Source organism: Sus scrofa, chromosome 5, assembly GCF_054392235.1.
Source record: "Sus scrofa isolate SSC_HxYL_T2T_F1_AM1 chromosome 5, Sscrofa_HxYL_maternal_Yorkshire_Landrace_v2.0, whole genome shotgun sequence".
NCBI lineage: Eukaryota > Metazoa > Chordata > Mammalia > Artiodactyla > Suidae > Sus > Sus scrofa.
The window spans coordinates 14,315,026-14,338,939 of NC_139387.1; the positions used below are offsets into that span (position 1 = coordinate 14,315,026).

Sequence of the window (23,914 nt, forward strand, 5' to 3'; positions counted from 1 at the left end):
TCTCCCTTTCTCTCCCAACTCATCCCTTTTGGAAAGAGGCTTAAATGATTTGGTTATAGAAATGCTCAAAGTTTGGAACAAAATGAGGACTGGGACTATTGCTCAGAAATGCAAGTTCAACCTTTACACCTCAGAGAAGAGACGTTGGAATGGCAGAAGCAGAAAATTTCACTGGAAATGGTATTTCCAAGAACATTTTTAAATTCCTTTTTTTCCCTTAAAATTTTTTAACTATAAGGAAGGGAATCTAGTTTCCACATTTTTCTGTCTTCTCTCCTTCCCAACTTTTAAGACCCTCCCCACCTTAATTCTAACTATAGCCCAACTCAGAGAGATCCCCTTTTCTCAGTGTTTACTTTAGAACTTTGCTCCTTGTTTCTTGAGATATAGTTGTACTATTTCCCCAACCACACTAGAAACACTTTGAGGCTTGAAAATTTTGGTCACACTGCTTTTTTGCCCTAAGAGTGCAAAATAGGGTCCCAGGAGGCATGGGTATTGGTGTGGACAGCAGCCCATTGAGTCTTAACCAGTGGGCACTCGGGCCACTCCAAGAATCCAGGTTGAAGGAGAGCATACTTGGCGGGATTTGAGGGTTTCCTTTATCCCTGCACAGTGCCAGTCATGTGGAAGGTTTTATAAGCCTTTCCACACCAAATCCACTTTGGATAAGCATCTTATTCGATAGACGCCTTCTTTTCTCTTTCTTTTAATTTTTCTCCAAATTACCAATAGTTTCTCCAAGGGAAGGCTCGCCTAGAATATTAGTATCAGAGAAATAACTTTTGCTGAACTTCAAGCAGCAGGGCTTTATAGAAAGCTTCTGATTATGTCCGCTACTTAATTATGTAAGCGTAAGGGGAATCTGATTGTGTTTCCAGCTGAAAGGTAATGAAATTGCCTTTTGGTTTATTTCCTCTTGCTCTCTATCCTAAGCTGTCTTTGGAGTTCAGCTTCCAAAGTCGTGCAGTTCTCCCTAATATCTAATCCCAGGGACTAGCCCCTGCATATCCATGTGAGGTCAGTTCAGTCCTCACCCTGAGGAAGACAAAAAAAAAAAAAAAAAAAAAAAGCTTCATGAATCCTTGCAGAGGGGAGCCCTACTGCTGAGGTCAACCCCTCTGGCAAGCAGACCTCACAGCCATCAATCCAGATGTCATGGTGTCTATAGACCTAATAATATGTAAGAATTGCTTTTTCAAGGCCACTTTATAAGCTGAATGGAGTGGATGTGGGGCTAATGGTAAGACTGAGATACCAGCTCCCCACTTTCCTCTTGACAGCTAAGAACAATGGTAGATTTATAAACCCCAGAAGGACTGAAGAAGTTTCTAAATCTGTCTGGCCTGTCCTCAAACCTACTAGGATGGCCTGGTATTCCTTTTCCTGGAACTTTCCTCAAAAAAAAAAAGAAAGAGAGAGTTCATGTCCACCCCCTCGTCCAGTCCCAGAATGCTGGAATTTATGGGAAGTCTCGCATAGACATTTAGAAGTCCTGAAAAATGACCTCAGAGACTACCCATCTTCATTTTATAGGTGAGGAAAATAAGATTGAGACAGGTCACAGAATTGCCCAAAGTCTCACAGTCAGCTAGTCAGTCAGCAAAGCCAAGAGTGTGCTGCAGCTGCCTGATTCCTCATGTAGGCGCTCACCCACAGATCCAGGAGCCTCGGTCCCCCCAGCTGCAGTGCATGACCTAATGTTTATACTCTTCTGCAGCCACTCGCAGTCCTGAGCCTGCATGTCAGATCTATAGATGAGTTTGTCTCAGAGTCCCTTTGCACAGTGCCCAACAAGTAAAGAATTTTGCCTGCACTGACTAAATAGTTCTGTTATGATAATAATCACCTCTGAGCCAATCAGAATGAATTAGGTTTATCTCTTGTGTGTTTATTTTTCCCTTTCTAAACTATCTAATGCCCTTTGAAAACATTTCAAACATATTGCTACAAAGAGATGCATGAGAATTTTCTTTCTCAAGGACAAAAAGAGGCTGGAGTGAAAAAAAAGGAAAAGACCTGAGATTTGCTCCAAAGGTTACTGCAGAACAGTTGTGTGTGTGGACAAGTCGCCTTACCTGTCTAAACTCAGTTTTTGTGTTAATGGGATGAAGGGTTTATCCCAGCTATCTCCAGTTTGCCCCCTGACTAGAAAGTCTAAGAATCCGTGGAAAATTCTCAGGGCAAGGTGAATGTTGACTGAAGGGAAAATATACCTTACCTTTAAACAAGTTTAAGACAAGTATAATGTGACCAGGACTAAGGCACATCCATCGATCTCTCGGTCAACACTTGCTGAATTCCTGTTCTGCTCTCTGCTCTCTCCCCTAAGACACAGGCTGAAAACAAAGATTGTGATGATGATGCGAAGAGGTGAGATTGAGGGCCTTGTTCTTGATAGAGCCCCATTGTAATTACTTCTTTATCTGTCTGTTTGCCACTTGGATCATAAGCACTAGAAGGTCAGGAAATATGTCTTTTATTGTCTCCTTACCTTATTCCAAAATTCACTGAACTCCTACACTGCCTCAGGTCACGGCTTAAACGTCACCTCCTCTAGAAAGCCTTCTCTGATTCCCAGCCCTTTGTCAGTCCCCTCCCATGTTACGCTGTTCTTTCTTTCACACCACTTGTCTGACTGTAATGTGATTGTTTACCTTCCTGGATTGTAAGCCCCTTGAGGACAATGTTGGTAATAAAGCAGTCAATAAGTTTTGGGTGGTCCCACCATGGCACAGTGGGTTAAGGAGCCGGCATTGCCATAGCTGTGGCGTAGGTTGTAGCTTCTGCTTGGATTTAATCCCTGGCCTGGGGACTTTCATATGCTATGAATGTGGCCAAAAAAAAAAAAATATATATATATATATATATATATATTAGGTTAATGGATGAAATTGTTTGGCCCCACCGACTGGTTCAGTCAGTGTTCAGATAGGCAGGTGGTAGCTCCTTGGAGAGATCACAGTCCTATCCCTCTGGCCAGTGCTAGGGGGCGCTGTAAGCCAGAGAACACCCATTCCTTTAGCCAGCAGCCTCAGCCAGTCTCACTGAGAAGGCGGGAGAAGCACAATTCCACGCTAGTCAGTGGGGTGTGGGTGCGTTTGAGTGGGTGAAGCTAACCCCTCCTGTCTGCAGTGGTCACAAAGCTCTCAGTCAGCATCCCGTCTGGGGCCACAGCTGCCCAGCTTCTCCACCCCCAGGCTGGCCACATGTCAACCCAAGGGGATCTGTGCTCTCAGGAAGCTACAGACTTGTGAATCATGGGTTTGGGGGGATTGGAGAGATTTGGGAACACAGGAGAAGATGCCACAGTCCTGTTCTTCCAGAGCAGGGCTGGCCTCTGGAAATTAAACCCAGAGAAGGTGCTGACAAGATGTGTGTCGTTCCTGTTGCCCTGCAGCAAAACACCTCCTCTCCTCCCTGCTCCTTCTCCTCCAGACCCCAGCCACAGTGCCTTCCCCCAAACCCACAGTCCATCTGAAAGTCATTACATTCAAAATAGCCTTCTCCAAGCAACAGACAGCCATGGTCCACCCATCACCATGAGCCCTCAGCGGGGTTGCTGCCCAGCACTTGGGAATTATGGACCTAAGATGGTAGGTACTTCAGGTTTTCTCTGTGTCTGGCACCAGCAGGGAGTAAACACCTTTCCTCATTTCCATCTGGAGCCAATTTCATGGTAGTAAAATTGCAGGACGTCTCTTGCCCCAGCTCTCCCCGAGACCTGCCAGGCAGGGACGACCCCTCAGTATGCATCTGGCTAAATTCACCTGAATGCAAGAGTTTTCACATTTCTTTCTTCAGAGAGCGACTCCCAGGGATTTTAAGCCAGAAAACACATGTGCATGGTGGAGACATTTTTACCCTGTTTTCTGGGGTGGTGGGAGATGGGAAACAGAGCTAATATTCCAGAACTTGCTCTTTTTTTTTTTCTTTTTTTTTAAGTGACTGTGTACTCAGTTGGTCGATTATTTCTGTGAAGGGTAATATGAAGTGGAGACAGAACTTCTCCTCCTCAACCCTGTCTTAATGTCTTCCGTATGCCTGTGGAGTTCATGTGTTTTTCCTTTAAAAATGAGTAGCTCCTTTGCGGTTTCTTTGAAGGTTGCATGCTCAGCTTTGCACAGAAGACTCCCATGAATGTCTCTGCCTGGTGCTCTTATGGCTTGGGAGGGAATTGGATGGACAGATGAACATAGATAGGGTCAGTCTGCCGTCAGACTGGGCTGGAGATCCTATTTCTGCCAAGGCACCTGAGCTCTCCTTGGTGGAACCTGCTGGGATTGAAGCTGACTTGTCCTGTGTGATGGGGATGCCCAAAGACCATCTGATGCCCTTGATCACGTCCTTCTTTAAACTCTGATGCAAAGGCTTCACTCTGGGGTTTTGCTTTCTACCTTTCCAATTGTACCTTCTCAGTCTTCCTGGCAGATTTTTCAGGCTCCTCCTGCCACTAAAATGTAGGTGTTTCCCAGTTTTCTGTCCTTGACTCCCCTCCCTTCTCTTCCCTTTTAGCCTCCACACTCTCCCTAGCTAGTCATGCCGTCTCCCCTGGATCCACCTACTGCTCTGCTCTGTGCACTGGGGCAGGCACTGGAAGCAGCAGCATTGTTCTGAGCTCTTGACTAGATCCAGCTTCCCCCTGGACAGTCTCGCCTGCAGGTCCCATGGCCTCCCTAAACCCTAAGGGTCCAAACTCATAGTGTTTTCCTCTGTCTCCTCTGGCGTCACCCGTCCTTGCCAGTGGTGCCATCATTCACCAAGTCCTGTGGATTCTCACTCCACATCTCCTCTAACCATCCCTTTCTCCCCATTCCCACCATGTCTGCCTTGGATCAGGTCCCCATAGAGTCTTTCCTGGCAACTTCAATGGTCACGTAATTGCTCACTCTTTCCAGAGTCTTTCTCTATTACTTTTCACCACTGCTCGTATAAAGTTTTTCAAATAGAAATCTGAAATCATGCTGTCCTTTGCTTAAAATGATTCATTTGTTCTCCATGGCTTTCTGAACAAAGTCTTAAAATCCAAAGAAAGGCATACAAGGCCCTCTGTGATCTGGCTCTTCCCAGGGCCCCACAGAGGGGACTATTCACGGGCAATACAGTGTGATTGCTACCCCTGCAGTTACACAACAGCAGGTCTTGTCCTTGCTTATCCCTCCCAACCTATGCCCTCATTCCCATCTTCCAACCTTTTACATTCCAGCTATTAGTTTCCTGCCTCTAAGGCTTGTTCACACTGCACTCTGCTTAGAATCCATCTTCCACCAATATATTCCTGATTCCTCCATCTCATGTGTCAAGATCTTTATCTTTCCTGATTCACCTTGAATCACCAGCTCATGGATGTTTTCCTGACTCTCTCTGCCTCAGCAGAACTGACCACTCTTCCGAGGGCTTTTTGTCCTCATTTCCCGCTCATACCACAATCCCCCAGATAGCCACCGGTGCCTCCCACACTCTGTTGTCCCTAGCAGTTGATACGTTTTTCTCTCCCTTAGAAGAAGATAAATCGGGAGCTTTTTTCCATCTCTAGCATGGCATCTGCACAACATAGGCATCTACCATATATTGAGAGAATAAGCTAGCCATTGAATGGCAGAGAAAATGGAGGGAAGGGTGGTCAGTGTGTCACTTTCACAAATTCACCATGACGGAGGTTCTGGAGTCCAGTGTCTTCGGTCCAGAAACTCAACTAGATTCAGCTCCCAGAGTTGATCAGTCCCAGGGACATTCTAATTCATAAGAGACCAACAAGCCCACCAAATTCCGCTGTCTTGTTTTCAATGAGAGATGTAATTGTCATGTAGGTAGGGCACTCATGTGCAATGTGACCCTTATAGTTATTCCCTAAGAGTTTTGTATAAAGCTAGTTTCTCATCAGAAGTTATCTTTGGTGTGTACAGAGTCAGAATACAGGGAATGAGGTCAGAAGGGTCTGTCAGCTCTAAAATTCTCCTTTTCACTGAGGAGAAGCCTCGTTCAAGACGGTGACAATGCTCACACCTGCTGGCAAGATCCCCTCTCACCAGACAATGACAAGGCCAGAGACATATTGCCAATTTTGTCCCCTTTGGACTTTCCATTTCTCCACTCCTCCCTTCTTTCACCCTGACTTTTTCTGCACTGAGAATATCATGACACATTTTGTTTCTATATTTTAGATTACAGTCACCATGCAATATGACCTTCAGGTAAACAAGTCTGGCTTCTGGATTTTGAACTCTCCCTTTACTCTGTCTTGATTTACTGTCACAGACAGATAAGCACATGCATGGTGTGTGAATTTATAGCTTCAGCGCTCAGAAGACAGACAGAGTTCTTTCCAAGTTGTGGGGAACTCTTTGTTATCGTTGCTCCACTGACAGTCTCTCTTTGCCTCACAGCTTGTATGTCACAGTGTGATCATCAACCCTTCAGAGGAAAGGTACAGGGTTCCTTCCTTCCAATTTCCTTAGACATTGACGGGGTGTCCACTATGACACAGTAGGCACTGGAGATCTAACAGTGAACAAAGCACAGACCTGCCCTCAAGGAGTTCCCAGTCTAGTGGGAGAGAAAGAGGTGAAAGCAATAGTGGGTGGTATGAACTACAACAGGAGGGTCCAGTGTGCCATGAGATGCTGGGCCACACAACCAGGGAGTGGGGAGGTGATTGGAAACCCATATTTTGGTAAGACAGAGGGCCAGAGGTGAGAGAGAACTGTGGGTCATCAAATCCAACCCCCTCATCTTACAGATACAGAAAAAGGCCCAGAGTGTGGCCTTTTATATGGTCGTGCAGAATTATTGGCAAAGGCAAGACAAGAACTCAGACCCCCTAGTACCTCATCATCTTCACATCACTCCAGGCTCCTCTAATTCAGTGCTGGACCCAATAGAGAGATACAATAAATAATTATTTCCCTGCCTTGTAATGTTCATCAACCTTGGGGTGGTAAGCTGAAAAGATTTCTTTTTTTTTTTTTATTTTCCCACTGTACAGCAAGGGGGTCAGGTTATCCTTACATGTATACATTACAATTATATTTTTCCTCCACCCTTTCTTCTGTTGCAACATGAGTATCTAGACAAAGTTCTCAATGCTACTCAGCAGGATCTCCTTGTAAATCTATTCTAAGTTGTGTCTGATAAGCCCAAGCTCCCGATCCCTCCCACTCCCTCCCCCTCCCATCAGGCAGCCACAAGTCTCTTCTCCTAGTCCATGATTGAAAAGATTTCTAAGACAAGAGCAAGGAAAAGGAACTTACAGTAGTGGAATACCTGCTCTGTACAAGGCATTTTCAATATGGTGTCTCTTCCAATCCTCACAACCCTAAAAAGTAGATATTATTTTATGCCCATTTTATAGTCCAGAAAACCGAGGTCAAAAAATGACATAGCATGTCCATTTTCTTACAAGGAAGAGAGTTGTAGAGCTATGATTCCGTCCTAGAGATGACTTTTCAAACCAGCACTCTTTTTGGAGACTCCAAAGTCTCTATGCCCATAGGTTCATGAAGTGCTGGGGATTCCTCTTCATCTTTTGGATGCTCACTGAGCACTCAGACCTCTTGATCACTGTGTGAAGGAGGGGCAGAAGGAGACATATACCTCCCATGGTACTGAGGGCCAGCAAGGGAGCTTTATCAGCAGGCAAGTGAGGTGCATCATTTCTTGTTTGACCTGGTCTGCAGGAGAGAAAAGGCAAGAGAAATTATAAGGCCGGCAGTATCTGGGGAATGGATATGTCCTTCCTTACTCTGAATTTGAATGGATGCTACCAGAAAATAATACCTGTAATGCCAAAAAAGGGCCCAGAATTCAAAGGCAAGCTGATAGAATAGTGACCAGAATGTTTAAACAGCTATTGAATATGGCTTAATTTCCTCCTGAAGTTTTAAGCGTAAGATGGAGTCAACATACCAGGTTTTTGTCTCAGTTCTATCACATACAATAGCTGAGTGACCTACCATGAATAAACTAATAAACCCCCTCTCTTCAAGTGTAGAACCAGGGGTTTAGATTTTATAATCTCTCAAAACTCCCCAATGGAGTATTCTCAAAGGCAGACTGGCAAGGGGGTTAGGGTCCCAGGTTTGTGATGTCAGTACACCTGGGTTTTGATCCTTCTTCACTTTTTCACTGTGGCCTGGAACAAGCTCCTTACCCTCTCCTTTCCTTAGGTGTCAAGTGGTAAAATGGGGGAACAGTTCATATCTCACAGAATCTTCATGAGGATCAAACAAGGTTCAGTGATTAAGGCCTGGGCACAGTGCCTGACATATGGTGAATTCTCACTGAGAACCTGTATGGACCAGGGTGCGGTGCTTCATGCACAGAGATGAATGAGGCCCCTGCTGGCAAGTCTCCTATCGTCTAATAACCTGTGTTTATCAAGGAAGAACATATTCCCATATCCTATCCCCTTTGACTATGAACATAGTACTCAAAGGAGGGATGGGGGAAAGGAGGAAGAAAAGAAAACAAAAACTTGGTAATAATAGCTAATTCTTAGAGAATGCCTCCTGGGTGCAGGGCATCCTTCTAGGCCGTTTGTATATAAATTCCCGCTAATCCTTTTAGTGAAAGCTGTGAGGTACACCAACATCCCCCTTTTCCTTCAGTTATAGAAACAAAGGTACAGAGAGACTAGGTAACGTGCTCAATTTTATATGGCTAGGATGCAGCCGTGCTGGGATTTGAATCAGAGCAGTCTGGCCCAAGAGCCCATGCTCTTAGCCACCCTGCCAACCTGCCTCTTCATGGTGAGGGTGAACATGCAGAAAGTAGCAAATGTACAGGGGGCTGATGCCCAGTGTCTGTCACTGGGTGGGTCTTCCTCCCAGAATGCCTTGCACCCATCAAACAAGGCGTGTCAGAACATGAATCAGCTGTGGTCCCTATCCGAAGGACGCTTAGGGCAGTGAGTACATCAGTGGACCCTGCTGAAGAATAACACTCATGGGGTCAATGTGGTTTCCACCTTGGGATGAGCACAGAAGGTAGAATCAGAACATTTATCCAAATCCTGTCTCTCCCATCTACTGAGTTTCCCCTCTAAACTTATATTTATTCTCTATAAAGTGAGGACAAACATTTAATTCACAGAGGTAGTTTTTAGGATCAAATAATAAATAACTAACATTGACGGAGGATCTATTATGTGCCAGGTCCTCTTTATGTACTTTACAGGTATACATGTGTTTAATTCTGAGATATAGGGGCTGTTATTATCATGCCCATTGTATAGAAAATGAAGTCTAGGTACAGAAAGGGTTTAGTCACTTAGTCGAGATCACACAGTTAAAAGTGGTGGAAGCAGAATTGGAAGTTCTGTGTCCAGTTCCGTGCTCCTTACCACCTCTCTGCGCTCTGGTGACTGGTGGAAAACATTTTGCAAATCCTAAATTTCATTGTTGTCTGTTCTCTCATTTCCATGTCTTAAGTTTTTATTCATGCTGTTCCCTTGGCGCTGGAGTGCCTTTCCTCCTCTCACCCGGCTACCTCTTATGTGTCTGGAGAGGTGAAAAGTAAGGTTCAGGGGCCCCCAGGGGTGTGCTGGAGCTGCCTCATACTGGCTTGTGAGAGCTGATTATTAAATTTTCTGGAATTTTGGCAGTCAGTTTTTAAACACATCCATTATTTAAAATATGATTATGTAAACTTAAAATCAAACAAATTATATTAAAAATATGAGTAATGAATACTTAAAACTTACCACTTCACCATTGTCTTATTATGTTATAGTCTCATCTATGCTCTTGAGGTTATTTCCAGCTATTGTATCTATATGGCAGAAACATTCTTCCTAATGCTGGGATTTCCCTCGTGGTGCAGTGGGTTAGGAGTCCGGCACTGTCATTGCTTCGGCTCAAGTTACTGCTGTGGCATGGGAAAAGAAACGTTCTTCCCAACTCTGCATTCAGTGACATCACACTGATAATTTAAAATTGGCTTTTTTGCTGTTGGGTTGTATAAATTGTTTATATATTCTAGAGATTAAGCCCTTGTCGGTTGCATCATTTGAAACTATTTTCTCCCATTCTGAAAGTTGTCTTTTTGTTTTCTTTTTGGTTTCCTTTGCTGTGCAAAAGCTTTTCAGTTTGATTAGGTCCCATGGGTTTATTTTTGCTCTAATTTCTATTGCTTTGGGAGACTGACCTGAGAAAATATTCATGATGTTAAATGGGCAAAAGACCTGAATAGACATTTCTCCAAAGAAGATATATAGATGGCCAGCAAACACATGAAAAAATGCTCAACATCGCTGATTATAAGAGAAATGCAAATCAAAACTACCATGAGGTACCACCTCACACCAGTCAGAATGGCCATCATTAATAAATCCACAAATAACAAGTTCTGGAGGGGCTGTGGAGAAAAGGGAACCCTCCTGCACTGCTGGTGGGAATGTAAACTGGTACAGCCACTATGGAGAACAGTTTGGAGATACCTTAGAAACGTATACATAGAACTTCCATATGACCCCGCAATCCCACTCTTGGGCATCTATCCAGACAAAACTCTTCTTAAAAGAGACACATGCACCGCATGTTCATTACAGCACTATTCACAATAGCCAGGACATGGAAACAATCCAAATGTCCATCGACAGATGATTGGATTCGGAGGATGTGGTATATATACACAATGGAATACTACTCAGCCATCAAAAAGAATGACATCATGCCATTTGCAGCAACATGGATGGAACTAGAGAATCTCATAGTGAGTGAAATGAGCCAGAAAGACAAAGACAAAAACCATATGATATTACTTATAACTGGAATCTAATATCCAGCACAAATGAACATCTCCTCAGAAAAGAAAATCATGGACTCAGAAAATAGACTTGTGGCTGCCTGATGGGAGGGGGAGGGAATGGGAGGGATCGGGAACTTGGGCTTATCAGACACAACTTAGAATAGATTTACAAGGAGATCCTGCTGAATAGCATTGAGAACTTTGTCTAGATACTCATGCTGCAACAGAACAAAGGGTGGGGAAAAAAATATAATTGTAATGTATGCATGTAAGGATAACTTGATCCCCTTGCTGTACAGTGGGAAAATAAAAAAAAATTTTTAAAAATAAAATAAAATAAAATTGGCCATGATGGGAGTATTCACACCAATGTAAATGGCAGATGCTAAAAACCACCTTTTGTCCTGGAGAGTTAGTTTTTAAATATTTACCAGTACAGCACTACCATTTCTTAACTGTGTCATCTTGGACACATAACCCTTGCCTCAGTTTTAGCATCTGTAAAATAGGAATAACATTCATGCCTGCCTCACAGAGTTGTGAGGAGCAAACATGATGTAGGGGAAGGACTTAGCAGAATACCTGGCACAGAGTCAGCCACCAAAGAGGGGCCACTGTCAATATTATTATTAAGGCAATATAATTATTCAGCATCATCCCCTACAAGTAGCCTTTCCTTCCACCCAAACTGGATTCCACTATTAGAGATTATCTGCGACCTGGCATTCATCACACTACACTGAGATTGACAGTTTCTGTGTTAATTTCCCTTTTTAAGAAATAAGCTAGTTGATGAAGTCTAATTGAGTTTTCTCTTCTGGGCACTTAGCACAATGCCAAACACAGGGTAGGTCCTCAACAAACTGTTAGATTGGATTATTAGTGAGGAAAGCATTCAGAAGCTACTAAAAGATCAAAATTAGGGAACTTGGAAATTTCTCTAATTACATTACAAACTTTTAAGAAATTCTTCTCCATAACCGAGTACTGCTGGAATACTGTGTTTGGGGTTCATGCCTTGGGAGTACCTTATAATGTGGTCATTTTGGAATTCCAGGAACTAAAAGCCCCTGACTTGATGCCCAGTCAGACCCACCGCACACTGAATTCTTTTATAACAAGTTCTCAGTCTGTATATTATAGACCCCCTATGATAGTCTTAGCGTGTCAAGTAAGAATATGACCAGTAACTTTCCAAACTGCTTGAAGGTAGCTGGAACTGCCTCTGCCTCGAGTATTTAGAGAAAAAAGATCTTAATGTCATATCAACAAACTCTAAAAGAGATTGCACATACCTGGAGTGCTTTTCAAGGCCTGGGAGCCAGTGATCTGAGGCTGATTTCAGGGAAAAAGGAGGGGAGAGGCCAAAGGCATGTTGAAAAATCATTTTTTGTCTGTTGTTCCTTTGTATGAACTGGTTGCTGGCTTATGCAACACCCAGTAATTAAAATGGCTGGAATGCTTTGCATTTTTACAGCAACGTGAAGGCGGCTCAGAAGCCTGGAGCTGGAGCCAGCTGGAGGCCCAGCGAGCCTTCCCTGGCTGCCCCTTGGCCTGGCAGAGGTGGCTGGCATCTGCTTTGGGGTGGGGGTGAGAGTGGCAGGGAGGAGGGAGGAGGTCAAGGAGGTCAGGAAGAGCCCCACTGCTCTTCCCTAGTCAGGTGCATCCAGGTGTACTATCTTTAGAAGGAAGACAGGCATGGGCCACCCACCTTCTGGAAGTCTGTAATGCTTAGTGGTGCTGCCTAGGAATGGTAAACAATGATAATGGCGATCCTTTTTAAAATATCTACGCTGTGCCAGTACAGGCCCTGTTACATATATTATCTGATTACGAGGGAAAAAAAAAAAAAAACCTCAGATCATATCACTCTCCTGCTCAGAACTCTCTCTGGATCCCTCATGCATTTAAAATGAATTCTAGGTGTTTCCGTCCTGGTGCAGCAGAAATGAATCCAACCAGGAACCATAAGGTTGCGGGTTTGATCCCTGGCCTTGCTCAGTGGTTTGAGGATCCAGCGTTGCTGTGAGCTGTAGTGTAGGTTGCAGACGCCGCTCAGATCCTGTGTTGCTATGGCTCTAGTGTAGGCCGGCAGCTGTAGCTCTGATTTGACCCCTGGCCTGGGAACTTCCATATGCTGCCAGTGCGGCCCTAAAAAGCAAATAAAATAAAATGAATTCTGAATGCCTCACCCTTCCATCCCCAGCATGATGCTGTCCCCACCATCACAGCCCTTACAGCCCCCACTCTCCCTCCAGCTCACCATGTTCCTTCCCACCATGCTGGCCTCCCTTCCATCCTTTACCAAGCCCAGCTCGGCCCCTGCTCCAGGACCTCCTCGCTTGGCCTTCCCAAGTCCTGCCATGGCCAGTTCCTTCTCATTATTTGGCTTCCAGCTCAGATGTCACCTTCTTAGAAACATCTGCCCCGTTGAAGTAGCAAAACCATCCCTAGTCACTCATGCCTCCCATTGCCTGCAGATTTATTTCCTTTTCAGTCCTTTTTGCTATCTGAAAAAAAAATTATATTAGTTTGTTTATTTTTTACTCATTGTCTTTTCCATCTAGAATAGAAGCTCCTTGAGGTCAGGGCCCTCCCCTCATCTGTCTTTTCTCTAGTGTATCTGCAGCTCTTGGGTCAGTACTCAATAAATATATGAGGATGTAATGAATCTTCACAACAACCCAACAAGCGAGACATCATTGTTATGATGTTCCAGGTAAGAAAGCTGAAGCTCAGGGAGGTTAAATCGCTTGCCGAAGGTCATCCCATAGGAAGTGATGTCCCCAAGGTCTGATTCCCAAGCCCATGCTTTGGGATGAGTATGCATATCCTGCCTCCATGGACAGCTGCTTTAGAAAATATGGAAAGATGGTGTCTGCATCATAAGGGAAGGAATCAGGACTCAAGGCTAACTCTGAGTGCGTTAGTGATACAGTGGTGATGGTACTAAGAAATAAGAATATAGATCCTTGAAGGGAACTCACCACAGTGGTATTCTAATCCAAGTTTTGCCACCTGTGCTACTTTGAATGAGTTAATTACTGCCTCTGGGCATTTTTGGAATGGACAGAGGGTATCTGATTCCACTGTCCCCGGACGATTACATGGCAGTGTGTGAAGCCCCAGCATTCAAATGTGCCTCTCCTGCCCTGGGATGGAGAGGCTGGTATGTTGCATGGATCACTAGCGTGGGAACCATACCACAGGGAAAGCTGCTGCCTAACCTTGTGTGTATATGCTGCCTGTGGGTAACTTTGGAAATAAGCAGCTAGATATAGAAGTTGGCTTTTAAAGCTTTTTGGGGTACTCAAGGAAAGGCACACTTGGCTAAGAGAGGAATTTCATCACCGCTCCTCCCATTGTCTGTGCATTGCATCCCTGATAAAGCCTGGCTGCTCAAGCTGGCCTTCTGGCCTCAGAGTCTGCCCCAGCCTCAGCCCCATTTCCAGGTTTCACTCTAGCCAAGTAGGATCTGTGCACTTACTCACCATAACATGAATTGTATCTTCTCCCCACGGTTGGCTTTTTTTTTAATCTTTTATTTTGATGTAATTCCTATTGATAGAAAAATTGAAAGAATAGTTCAGAGAATTACTAAATACTTTTGCCTGGATTCCCCTAAAGGTTAACATATTACTGTATTTCCTCTTTTCCCTCTTTCTCTCTCTCTCTCTCTCTCTCTCTCTCACACACACACACACACACACACACACACACACACACACACGGTTTAGGAGTCAGCTGCAGACATGATGCCTCTTTACCCCTAAATATTTCAGTGCGTATTTCCCAAACACAGGCCACCATTAACTTCTGCAGTGTGGAACAGCTTAGCCCCTGGGGTTTGCAATCCAAACCCCAACTCTACTTCTTACTAACCCTGAGCTTTTATGCGGAAGATTCCACTCCCCTGGACCTCCACTGCCTCATTTATAAATTGGGGTCACTAAGAACACCTACCTCATAGGGCCAGTGTAAGACTTAAATGAGATACCCCATGTTGAGGGCTTGGCACTGTGCTTGGGATGTAAAAAGTATAATAAGTAAATGGGAGTGTGTCTTTCTAGAATGTTGTGGTTTTTTTCTTCTTTGAAATTGTTTGATTTCCTTGGATTTCTCCCTCTCCTTCAGGCCAATTCTCATAAGAAAAAAAAAAAAAAAACAGACAAGTTCTGTCATTCATTCACATCTTATTTATTGAGCACCAAGGCTGGGTTTGACCCTTCTGGGTATTAAGATAGAGCACCAAACAAGGCAGACACCTTCCCTGTCCTTAGAGTTGCGTTTTTATGGTGGTGACAGACAGTAGACATGGAAGCAAATTGATGGACCATTTCAGCGGGTCATAGGTGCAATGAAGGCGAGAAAACCAAGTGACTCTGGAGCCAGGGAGCATGAGGGGGCTCTTTTGATTGGGGAAACCAGAGAAGACTTCTCAGTTGAGATCAAAGTTCTACTCAATCCTTTTCATCTGAGAATAGTTGCATGTACGGTGGGATGCATGAGAGTTTTAAATCCTCCCCAAAGGACGTGATCGTGGGAGCAAATACTTCTCTACCACTTGCTTGGAGTCATGCACTTTATACATACTATTCTGTCAGCCTTCTTGGACTTCTTGTGAAGTAGGTATTATTTGCCTCATTTCATAGATGAGGTTCAGAGAAACACGTTCCTTGGCCCAACAACAAAGGGAAAGTCAGGAGGGTCCTCTGACTGAACCTCGCACCAAAATTCCACCTAGAACCACAATGTCAGCTTCTTGCTGCTCACAAGGATAAAATAGCAGGTTCTCTTTGAGGAAAGAGTGCTGTGCTAGATGTCGGAGGTGCCTTTCTAACCCCTGCTCTGCCACTTATGAGCTGTGAGCGTTGGTATAACCCTCCATGACATCGGATGGCCCCTTGCAGCCCCTCCAGCTGTAACAGGTTAGTTCACCTGGTTTTTTAAATCTTCTGCCTCCTCTTTGATGGAGAGAAGTAATGCAAAGAGGGAAGAGAATTAGGAGGAAAACTGATGAGCTGTGGGTATCACCACAAGCAGGAGAGCAGGTCTCCTTGGTGGGGGCACGAAGCAGAGAGATGACTCCCCTGCCTCCCAATGTCCAGCCCAGTGCTCTTTGCACAATAGGAGCTCAGCCCTGCTCTTTCTGAGTAAATGCAGCTGTTCTCTTATAGCAATTAGAGAAGCCGTGACGTTGTTTACCGCCACACCTCACGCAGCATGCAAGTAGTGCCAGCTGAGATGCGCTGTTCTATTTCAGGACTCCTGTTTTAAGCAGGTCCACTGACACATTAGAGTTTCCAAAGTACAATGGATGGGGAGAGCTACCATTGTGCTTGGTTGACGATATTAGTTATCTATTCCTGCATGACAAAGCTACCATGCCCTTAGTGGCTTAAAACAACACACATTGATTGTCTCATGGTTTCTATGGGTCAAGAGTTACCACTGCGATTAGTCATCGGTATTAGTAATCTATTCCTGCATGACAATACTCCCATACACTTAGTGGCTTAAAACAACATGCTTTTATTGTCTCACAGTTTTTATGGGTCAGGAGTTACCATTGTGCTTAGTTGATGATATTAGTTATCTACTTCTACATGACAATATTACTACACACTTAGGGGCTTGAAACAACCCGCGTTTATTGTCTCATGGTTTCTATGGGTCAGGAGCCCAGGCCTGGCCGAGCTGGGTCCTCTGCAAGGCCACAGTCAAGATGTTGATGGGGGCTGCAGCTTCGTCTTCCTTGCTCACCTGATTGTGGCACCATTCCATTTCCTGTGGACTCAGTTTCTCACTGGCCATGGGCCGGAGTTCTCCCTCAGTGCCTTGCCACGTGGCTCTCTCCACAGGCAGCTCACTGTACGGCAGCTTGCTTTTCCAAAGCCAGCAGGGCAAGGTCTCCTCCCCAGATGGGCATTACAGTCCTGTGTACTGTGAGCACATACACGCAATCATACACGTCCCATTCCCTTTGCTATATTCTTCTGCTGAAAACCATGTCATAGGTCCCGCCCACACTCAGGAAGGGAACTATGCAAAGATGTAAATACCAAGAGGAGAGGATCACAGAGACCACATCAGCTTACCCTCCAAACAGAGTGAACAGAGTGATCAAAATGTTGAAAGCCCTATAAAGCATGGCGTACAGAGAACATTTGAAAGCCCTGAAAAATTTAACTTGGGAAAAAGGAAAATAATAATAATAATAATAAACACATATTGCTTTAACTGGGGACTTTTTATATATTAGCTAACTTAACCATCATTCAGCCCTATAAGGTAGATACTGTTATCATCCTTGTTTTACAGATAAGGAAACAATTGTAGATAGTACAAGTAATACAGCAAGTTGACACAGCTATTGAGGAGTACTGCTGGGAGTTGAACCCAGGCAGTCTGCCACCAGGGCTTATGCCTAGCAAGAGCTATCAGTCACTAGAAGATAAGCTTGAGTTTCCTTTAAAAGATACAGGGACCAAAGTGTGAAAGCTACCACATGGTAGATTTTTTGAGGTTTACCTGGAGCTCTGAGTCCAGATTGGAAGGGCATAATTAGCAGGTGCTGAGGAACAGGTGTCCAGGTTAGACTAAGAAGTATGCTCCTGCATAGCACAGTCCCTACCACTCCCTATTGTCTCTTCAACTGAGGCCATAGGTTGGTTATTTCTCATACTGCTGTTTCAAGGCCTCAGATGCACTGTGGACTCCTAGGCCAGACATTCAGGCAGTATAAACCTGTGGTCATAGGAGGAAGCCAAAGAGGAGCTGTGCCTTAGTGTGAGAGGCTCAGCTGTTATAGGAAGGGAGCCATAGGACAAGGATGCAAGTATCAAGCAGGTCAGCTTCCACTGTGGACTGAGAGAAAGTCCCTTGCCTCCCTGGATCTTTACCTGCATAATGGCAATGGCGGTTTCTGGTCCAACTGGTCTTGGGAGGATCCAGTGAGATCCTGGAGAATGAACTAACTCCTAAACATCCTTCAAGGCCCATATGCATAGTCTAAGCAAAGCCACATTCCTTGTATTAGGACTCCAAGACCTGAAAACCCATTTGTTTTCCTTCTTACTATGGAATTTTTGTTCAGAAATAGTTTTGAAGGAGGAAAAAATCCCAACCCTTTGAGAAAATAAGGGGAGGGCTCTTAGAGGGAAAGCTTCATTGTAAGGTAAGAAGTTCTTTGCAGATGCTTTTTTGTTCTTTTTTTTTTTCTTTGGCTGCATCCACAGCATGCAGTAGCTCCTAGCCACTGCAGTGATCAGATCTTTAACCCATTATACCACAAGGGAGCTCCTTTTTAAATTTTTTGTTCTATTTTTAAAAGAAAGTTGTTTTTCAAGAGAATGAACAGGAAGAGGATGGAGAGAAACATAGTCTGCTGTGGATCTACTCTGCCCAAGAATCCCAAAGTAGTCCCTGGAGAAAGGAAAATGCATCAGAAAATGATCCTAAAAGCACTTGTGCCTTGGCCCTGCCTCAGCCCATCATCAACAACAATAATGATAGGTAAACTTAGGTAGCATTTGCTATGCACCAGGCACTGATATAAGTACTATATTATTAATTCCTTTAAGCCTTAGCTCAGCCCTGTGGGGCAAAGACATCATCAGAATCTCATTTGATAGATGGGAACTGAAACTCAGAGAGGTTAGTTAACTCAACCAAGGCCACAAAGCCCATCAAAGACAGAACCAGTATTTGAACTCTTGTAGTCTTTCTCTAAGACGCATACCCTTAACCACTAGCTACTCAGACCCTCAAGGATTGATTGAGCAGGTACATGGATAAGGTACCATGCGAGGTCCCAAGGGGATGAGAGGAAGGAGGAGGGAGGCATAAAGAAAGAGCTAGACTCTAAAAGTTGAGTCTCCCAGGCAAAGTCCACTTTCTGACTGTGGAACCTCCAGCAGGACTGTGAGCAGCCAGGTCTTTCAGGTTTTGGTAGTTCCAATGCCTTATATAAGTAAAAAAACAATTATAGAAGGGCAGAGAAAAGGAGAGATAGAGGGAGAGAGTGAGGAAGGAGGAAGAAAAGAAATACAAGTAATAATAACTAATTATAATAGCAACTAGCTCTTAACAAGTGTTTATTATGCCAGCTACTACTAAGTGCTTTATATTAGACTATTTAATCCTCATAATAATGACCCTATGACCTGGTTAATATTACTACCTCCATTTGAAGGATGAAGAAACTGAGGCATGGGAAGTTCATTAGCTTGTCCAAGGTCACACGGCTAGTAAGTGGGGAGCCAAGATTCCAACCAGGCCGTGTCATTTTAGTACCCAGACTCTTGGCTGGTAACAAAAACAGTAAATATTTGAGGTCAAGGTGTAATCCCTCCCATACGCTGGGTACTTGGCCGATTACAAAACTCTGTGGTGCAGTGTCCAAGGGTGGAGATGGGGACAGAAATTTCCGGGGTTCTCAGCCAGTGATTCTCGGCTAACACTTAGGTGGAAAATGCCAAGGCAAGTAGAAATGTAAAACAGAAACCAGGGCAGCCAACAGTGCCCTTTGGGGGCCTGGTCCACTCAGGTGTAGCTCACACTTGTGCAGCTATACCCTGGCCATCTGTAATTTTACTCCCCAGGGCACACTTCTGAAATACCTAGCTCGTTTACCTCCTTGTCCCCCCAGGGCCAGCTGCAGCTGTGAAACCCAACCCAGTTCAGCAAAGCACAAACCAGATGCAGTGTCCACCCATGAGCAGTGCACACCCATGAGCTGGTGAAAGAGAACAGAAGTCAAGGCAGCAGGTGTCAGGGGGCTCCATCTGGGCCCACCATTCCTGCGTGGACTTGGCAATGCTGGAGGCAGAACACAGAGGTGTGCTCAGCCTTACCAAAAGAGGGAGCTCTTTGTTCTGGCTCCCTCTGCCATGTTCCACTTTTCTGCCCTGGTTATCCCACTGCAGACAGGGGATAACCTCTATCGTAGCCAGTACTGCCCAATCTCTGTCGTAGCCAGTACTGAGGATTAAAGGAGTTGATATTGATGGCATCACAATTGTAATCTGTAAAGTGTGTTCAGCTAGTAATCATGCTTTTCCTCTTAATGGGTTTCCTAGGGAGGCAGTATGTCTTGGAGAGAAAAGCTTAATGTGAGAGTTTGATTCCTGGCTCTGCCCCTAGCCAGCTGTGTGCCCTTGGGGAAGTCATTATGCTTCTCTGAGCCAGGATTTCCTTTCCTGTGAAGTAGGAATAATAACACCCAGTTTAGAGAGTCCTGGTGAAGATGAAATGAGATAGTGCCTGACTCATAGAGGAAACTTAATGAGGAGTGGCGAGTAATACGGTGTCTTACATCCACCGTTCTCCACCATTGTCCTTCCCTTAGGGCAGCCTTATCTGACCAGATAAGGATCTACAGTTACAAGCCAGCATACATAGAGTTCTTTGCAGCCTATATCACATTTTACATTTATTTGGATGATCATCTGATTACCATCAGCCTCTCTCACTAGCCATACATAGAGGCAGGGACTGTGTCTGTCTCAGGCCATTGCTGTAACCTTAGTACCTAAGACAAACCTGGCACACAATAGGTGCTCAGTAAATATGTGTGGAGTAAATTTGTGAAGGAAATGAGCACTATCCCAATATGCTGGTGTATTCCATTTATTTGGAAGGTAGTGTTACAAATAGGTTTTTGTTTTTGGTATTGAAAGTCCTGGAGTTTATTTTCTTTTTAAGAAATAATTAAAACATGTCCAAGGTTATCTTTAAAATAGCGTCATCCTCATTAACAGGAGGTTTGGTGGGAATAGTGATATGGATGATCGGGGCCTTGTTGTACTAGTCAAATTCACTTGACAAACAGAACCAGGCAGCTAGACACCTGCTATAAGCCCCATAGCTGACACCACACCTTGGAAAGGATAAGGACAGGAAGGTATTGGGTCAGCGAGGTCAAGGCCACCCAGGATGGAACCTCCAGGCATATGGAGCTGCCCTGGCATTGTCAAGTGGCTCAAGTGCCCTTCCCAATGTCTCTTCCCAGCCAACACATGCACTCAGAAGGCCAGCTCTTTGCTCTGGTCCCCTCCTGCAGCCAGCACCTCCCCACTTCCAGTACTTTTGCCACAAAGCCCACTCCCAAGAGCTGCCACTGAGACAGCATGAGGTTGGAGCCTCGTGTTCCTGGGTGAGCAGAAGGGCCCCACCCAAGTGGGTCAGGCAGGACAAAACGGTCCACAGTGAGGTACACCTGCCTGGAGGCTGGAGATCTCCCAGCCAAAACTAATCACCGCTCACTGTCAGAAACACCCCCTAGAACTTTCACAAATCTCCTGGGCCCTAATAAGTGCCAAGGTCAACACTTAGCCTACCCCCTAGAACTTTCACAAATCTCCTGGGCCCTAATAAGTGCCAAGGTCAACACTTAGCCTTTCTTGTTTTCTCTGCCTCTTGGCCGCTGTCTCTTTCCTGAAATAGTGGAGGGAGAGGCAGTTGGGGGAGGGAGGGGGCACAGCTAAACAAATAAAGGAATTTCTGTCCCTTTGAGTTTTATTTTGATGAGGGAAGGCACAGAGGGACCCAACTGCACTCTAACAAAGGTTGACTCCCCTGCTGAGAGCGTAAGTCCTGACCCAGCAAAAACAGATCTAAGGTTAAACATTGTATGGCATAATCATTCTTAAAACTTAGGAAACTTTAACGTTATTTTTTTTAAAACCCTGACAAAAATAAAAATGAAATGAAAACAGTGTCATCCTTTGTTGATTGCTTTTCAGTATGTTTTCTTGGGTGGGGCAGCAGTTCAGTGCAAGCCCAGGAGGTTACACTCTACCCATCGTAATCCCATGAGAATGTCTCCCACGGGAATGTCATCCGGTGATTAGGTCTTGATGGAAACAGAAGGTTGAAAAATGTGGACTTACATCACAGATCCCTTTTGCCTGGCCTCTGGTCTAGAAAATTGAAAATGAGAATGTCCTTGTCTTTCCCTCAGATGACGTGAGCACTGAAAAGTTAATGCCCTAAGATCCTAGGGTAAGAGCACAGAATTATCTGCTTCCTGCCATAAAACTTCCTGCCTCTAGATGCTGTTTATCAGTCATTTAACCCTAATGTGTTTTGACCAGAGGGTCCTGATAAGAGAAAAGCCTTCACATCTCTATTACAGCTTATATCCCCCGCCTTTGCAGTAATTTAGTGTTTTTCAAAGGTTTTAGGTGGTATTCCCATCAACTTTTTATCTAATAACACTTTAGTACAATAAGTAGTATAAGAAACTTAACTAGCAAATCAAATCTACAAATTCATGTATATTATTCCTTAGATATTCTCAAGGCTAACACTTTAGTGAGAGAAAAAGTCAATCCAAAGAAAATACTAAGTAAATATTAATAATAAACTGTTAGGATAAAATGGCAAAAATGAATGTAGAAAGCTAATGTATGAGCTTTAGGAATGCTGAAATTATTTCTTATCTCTCTTCCCACTAATTTATGAGTTTCTTTAGGATAGAGACTGCCTTTTATTCTTTATATCCCAAGCACTTAACACAGTGGCTGATACATAGGAACTCAATAAATTCAGTGAATGTGTGATGTGAGGTGCAAAAATGATGAGTGAATGAGTGAATGGAAGGACACTCTTGGCATCTTGGGTTTTGACAAATCCACTGATATCAGGGTCTTCCCAGAAGTGCCTTGGGAACAACAGTGTATTTTCCTTCCTAAACACGTTTCTGTGTGATAATAATTGGTAAAAGGACGTTAGGCTGGCCCCAGGACATGAAATCTAATATGCCTATATGCTAACTTCACCTGCTTTGGATTCTTCCCACTGGACAGAATTTCCAGCTCCCTGGAATAAAGGAAGAGCTGAGAATATCAAAATGCACAGCTAGGGCACTTCAGGCAAGACACCCTAGCTGTGGGGCCTTAGATATGTCACTTAATGTCTCCTTCTCTGCAGAGTGAAGGAGTTGTTGCAGGGAAAGAAATTATGATTCTGGGGGGTGGGGTTTGATTCTGAATTTGAAACCTACAGGGAAGGTAGCCAAGAAGAGGTACTTAAGAGCTGATGCAAGGTCAGATTCAGGCCTAAAGAACTGACACCTTGGCGTTCAGCGATCATCTATGCAGTCAGCATTGTGGGTCACTCTGGGTGGTAACATCTTTGAGGTCACCTGTGGCCACTCCCAACTTTAGGAACTTTCCTGTGTGCCTGTGGGACAGGAGGGTGGCTTCTGCTACTGGGGCCCCCACTATCTCAGAGCGATTGCCAGGGCAGCCTTGTCATGCCTGTCAGGCATGTTGTTCCACTTGGAATTCTTTTTTAAAAAATTTTTAAATTATAGTTGATTTATAACATTCTGTCAATTTCTGCTGTACAGCAAATTGACCGAGTCATACATATATATACATTCTTTTTCTCACGTTTTCTTCTGTCATGTTCTATCGCAAGTGATTGGATATAGTTCCCTATGATGTACAGCAAGACCTCATTGCTTATCCATTCTAAATGCAATAGTTTGCAAGTACTAACTTCAAACTCCTAGTCCATCCTCTCCCTCCCTCTCCCTCTTGGCAACCACAAGTCTGTTCTCCATGTCTGTGGTTCTGTTTCTGTTCTGTAGATGGGTTCGTCTGTGCCATATTTTAGATTCCACATCTAAGTGATATTACCACTTGGAATTCTTATGTCTCCCCCTAGGACTGCACTTTATAGTTACTGAATGCTGTTTATGTCCTCTGTCCCATCTGTTCTCCATGGGATCCCAGAAGAGGTCCCTTAGGGTACTGCAGAGAGAAATGGTAGCTCCAGGTCATGTGGCTCAGTAGATGGAACACCTGCTATGAGGCAGAGAGCTCGCTCAAGGGATTTGGAACCAGACCCCTGTGTTCAAAGTCCAGCTCTACCAGGTTCTGGCTGTTCAACCTCAGAAAAGCCAAATCTCTTCTCTGGGCTGCAGTTTTCTCATCTGTAAGATGGGGCAATAGGAGTATCTACCTCATGGGGCTGTTATGAATATTGAATGAACACTACCTGGCACAGAATAAGTGATTGTATTTTATTACCTCATAGGTTATTTTGAGGATTTAGTGAGATAGTGGATGTCTTCATTTCCCAGGGCTCCCTTAATAAAGTACCATGATCTGGGGGGCTTTAAACAACGGAAATTTATTCTTTCGCATTTCTGAAAGCC

General features: G+C 44.3%; 1 protein-coding gene and 1 long non-coding RNA gene across 12 annotated transcripts in view; one reads left to right on the top strand and one right to left on the bottom strand.

Moving 5' to 3' along the window:
* The window catches only part of SYN3 (synapsin III), a 483,026-nt gene that overhangs the window by 225,702 nt on the left and 233,410 nt on the right, over nt 1-23,914 (top strand). The gene's annotated exons all lie outside the window — the stretch shown is intronic.
* On the bottom strand, nt 6,950-12,206 carry LOC146403154 (uncharacterized). The gene is made up of 2 exons (XR_014803139.1): nt 12,042-12,206; nt 6,950-7,670 (listed from the first exon to the last, which is right to left on the bottom strand). It is a non-coding gene; the product is annotated as an uncharacterized LOC146403154 (long non-coding RNA).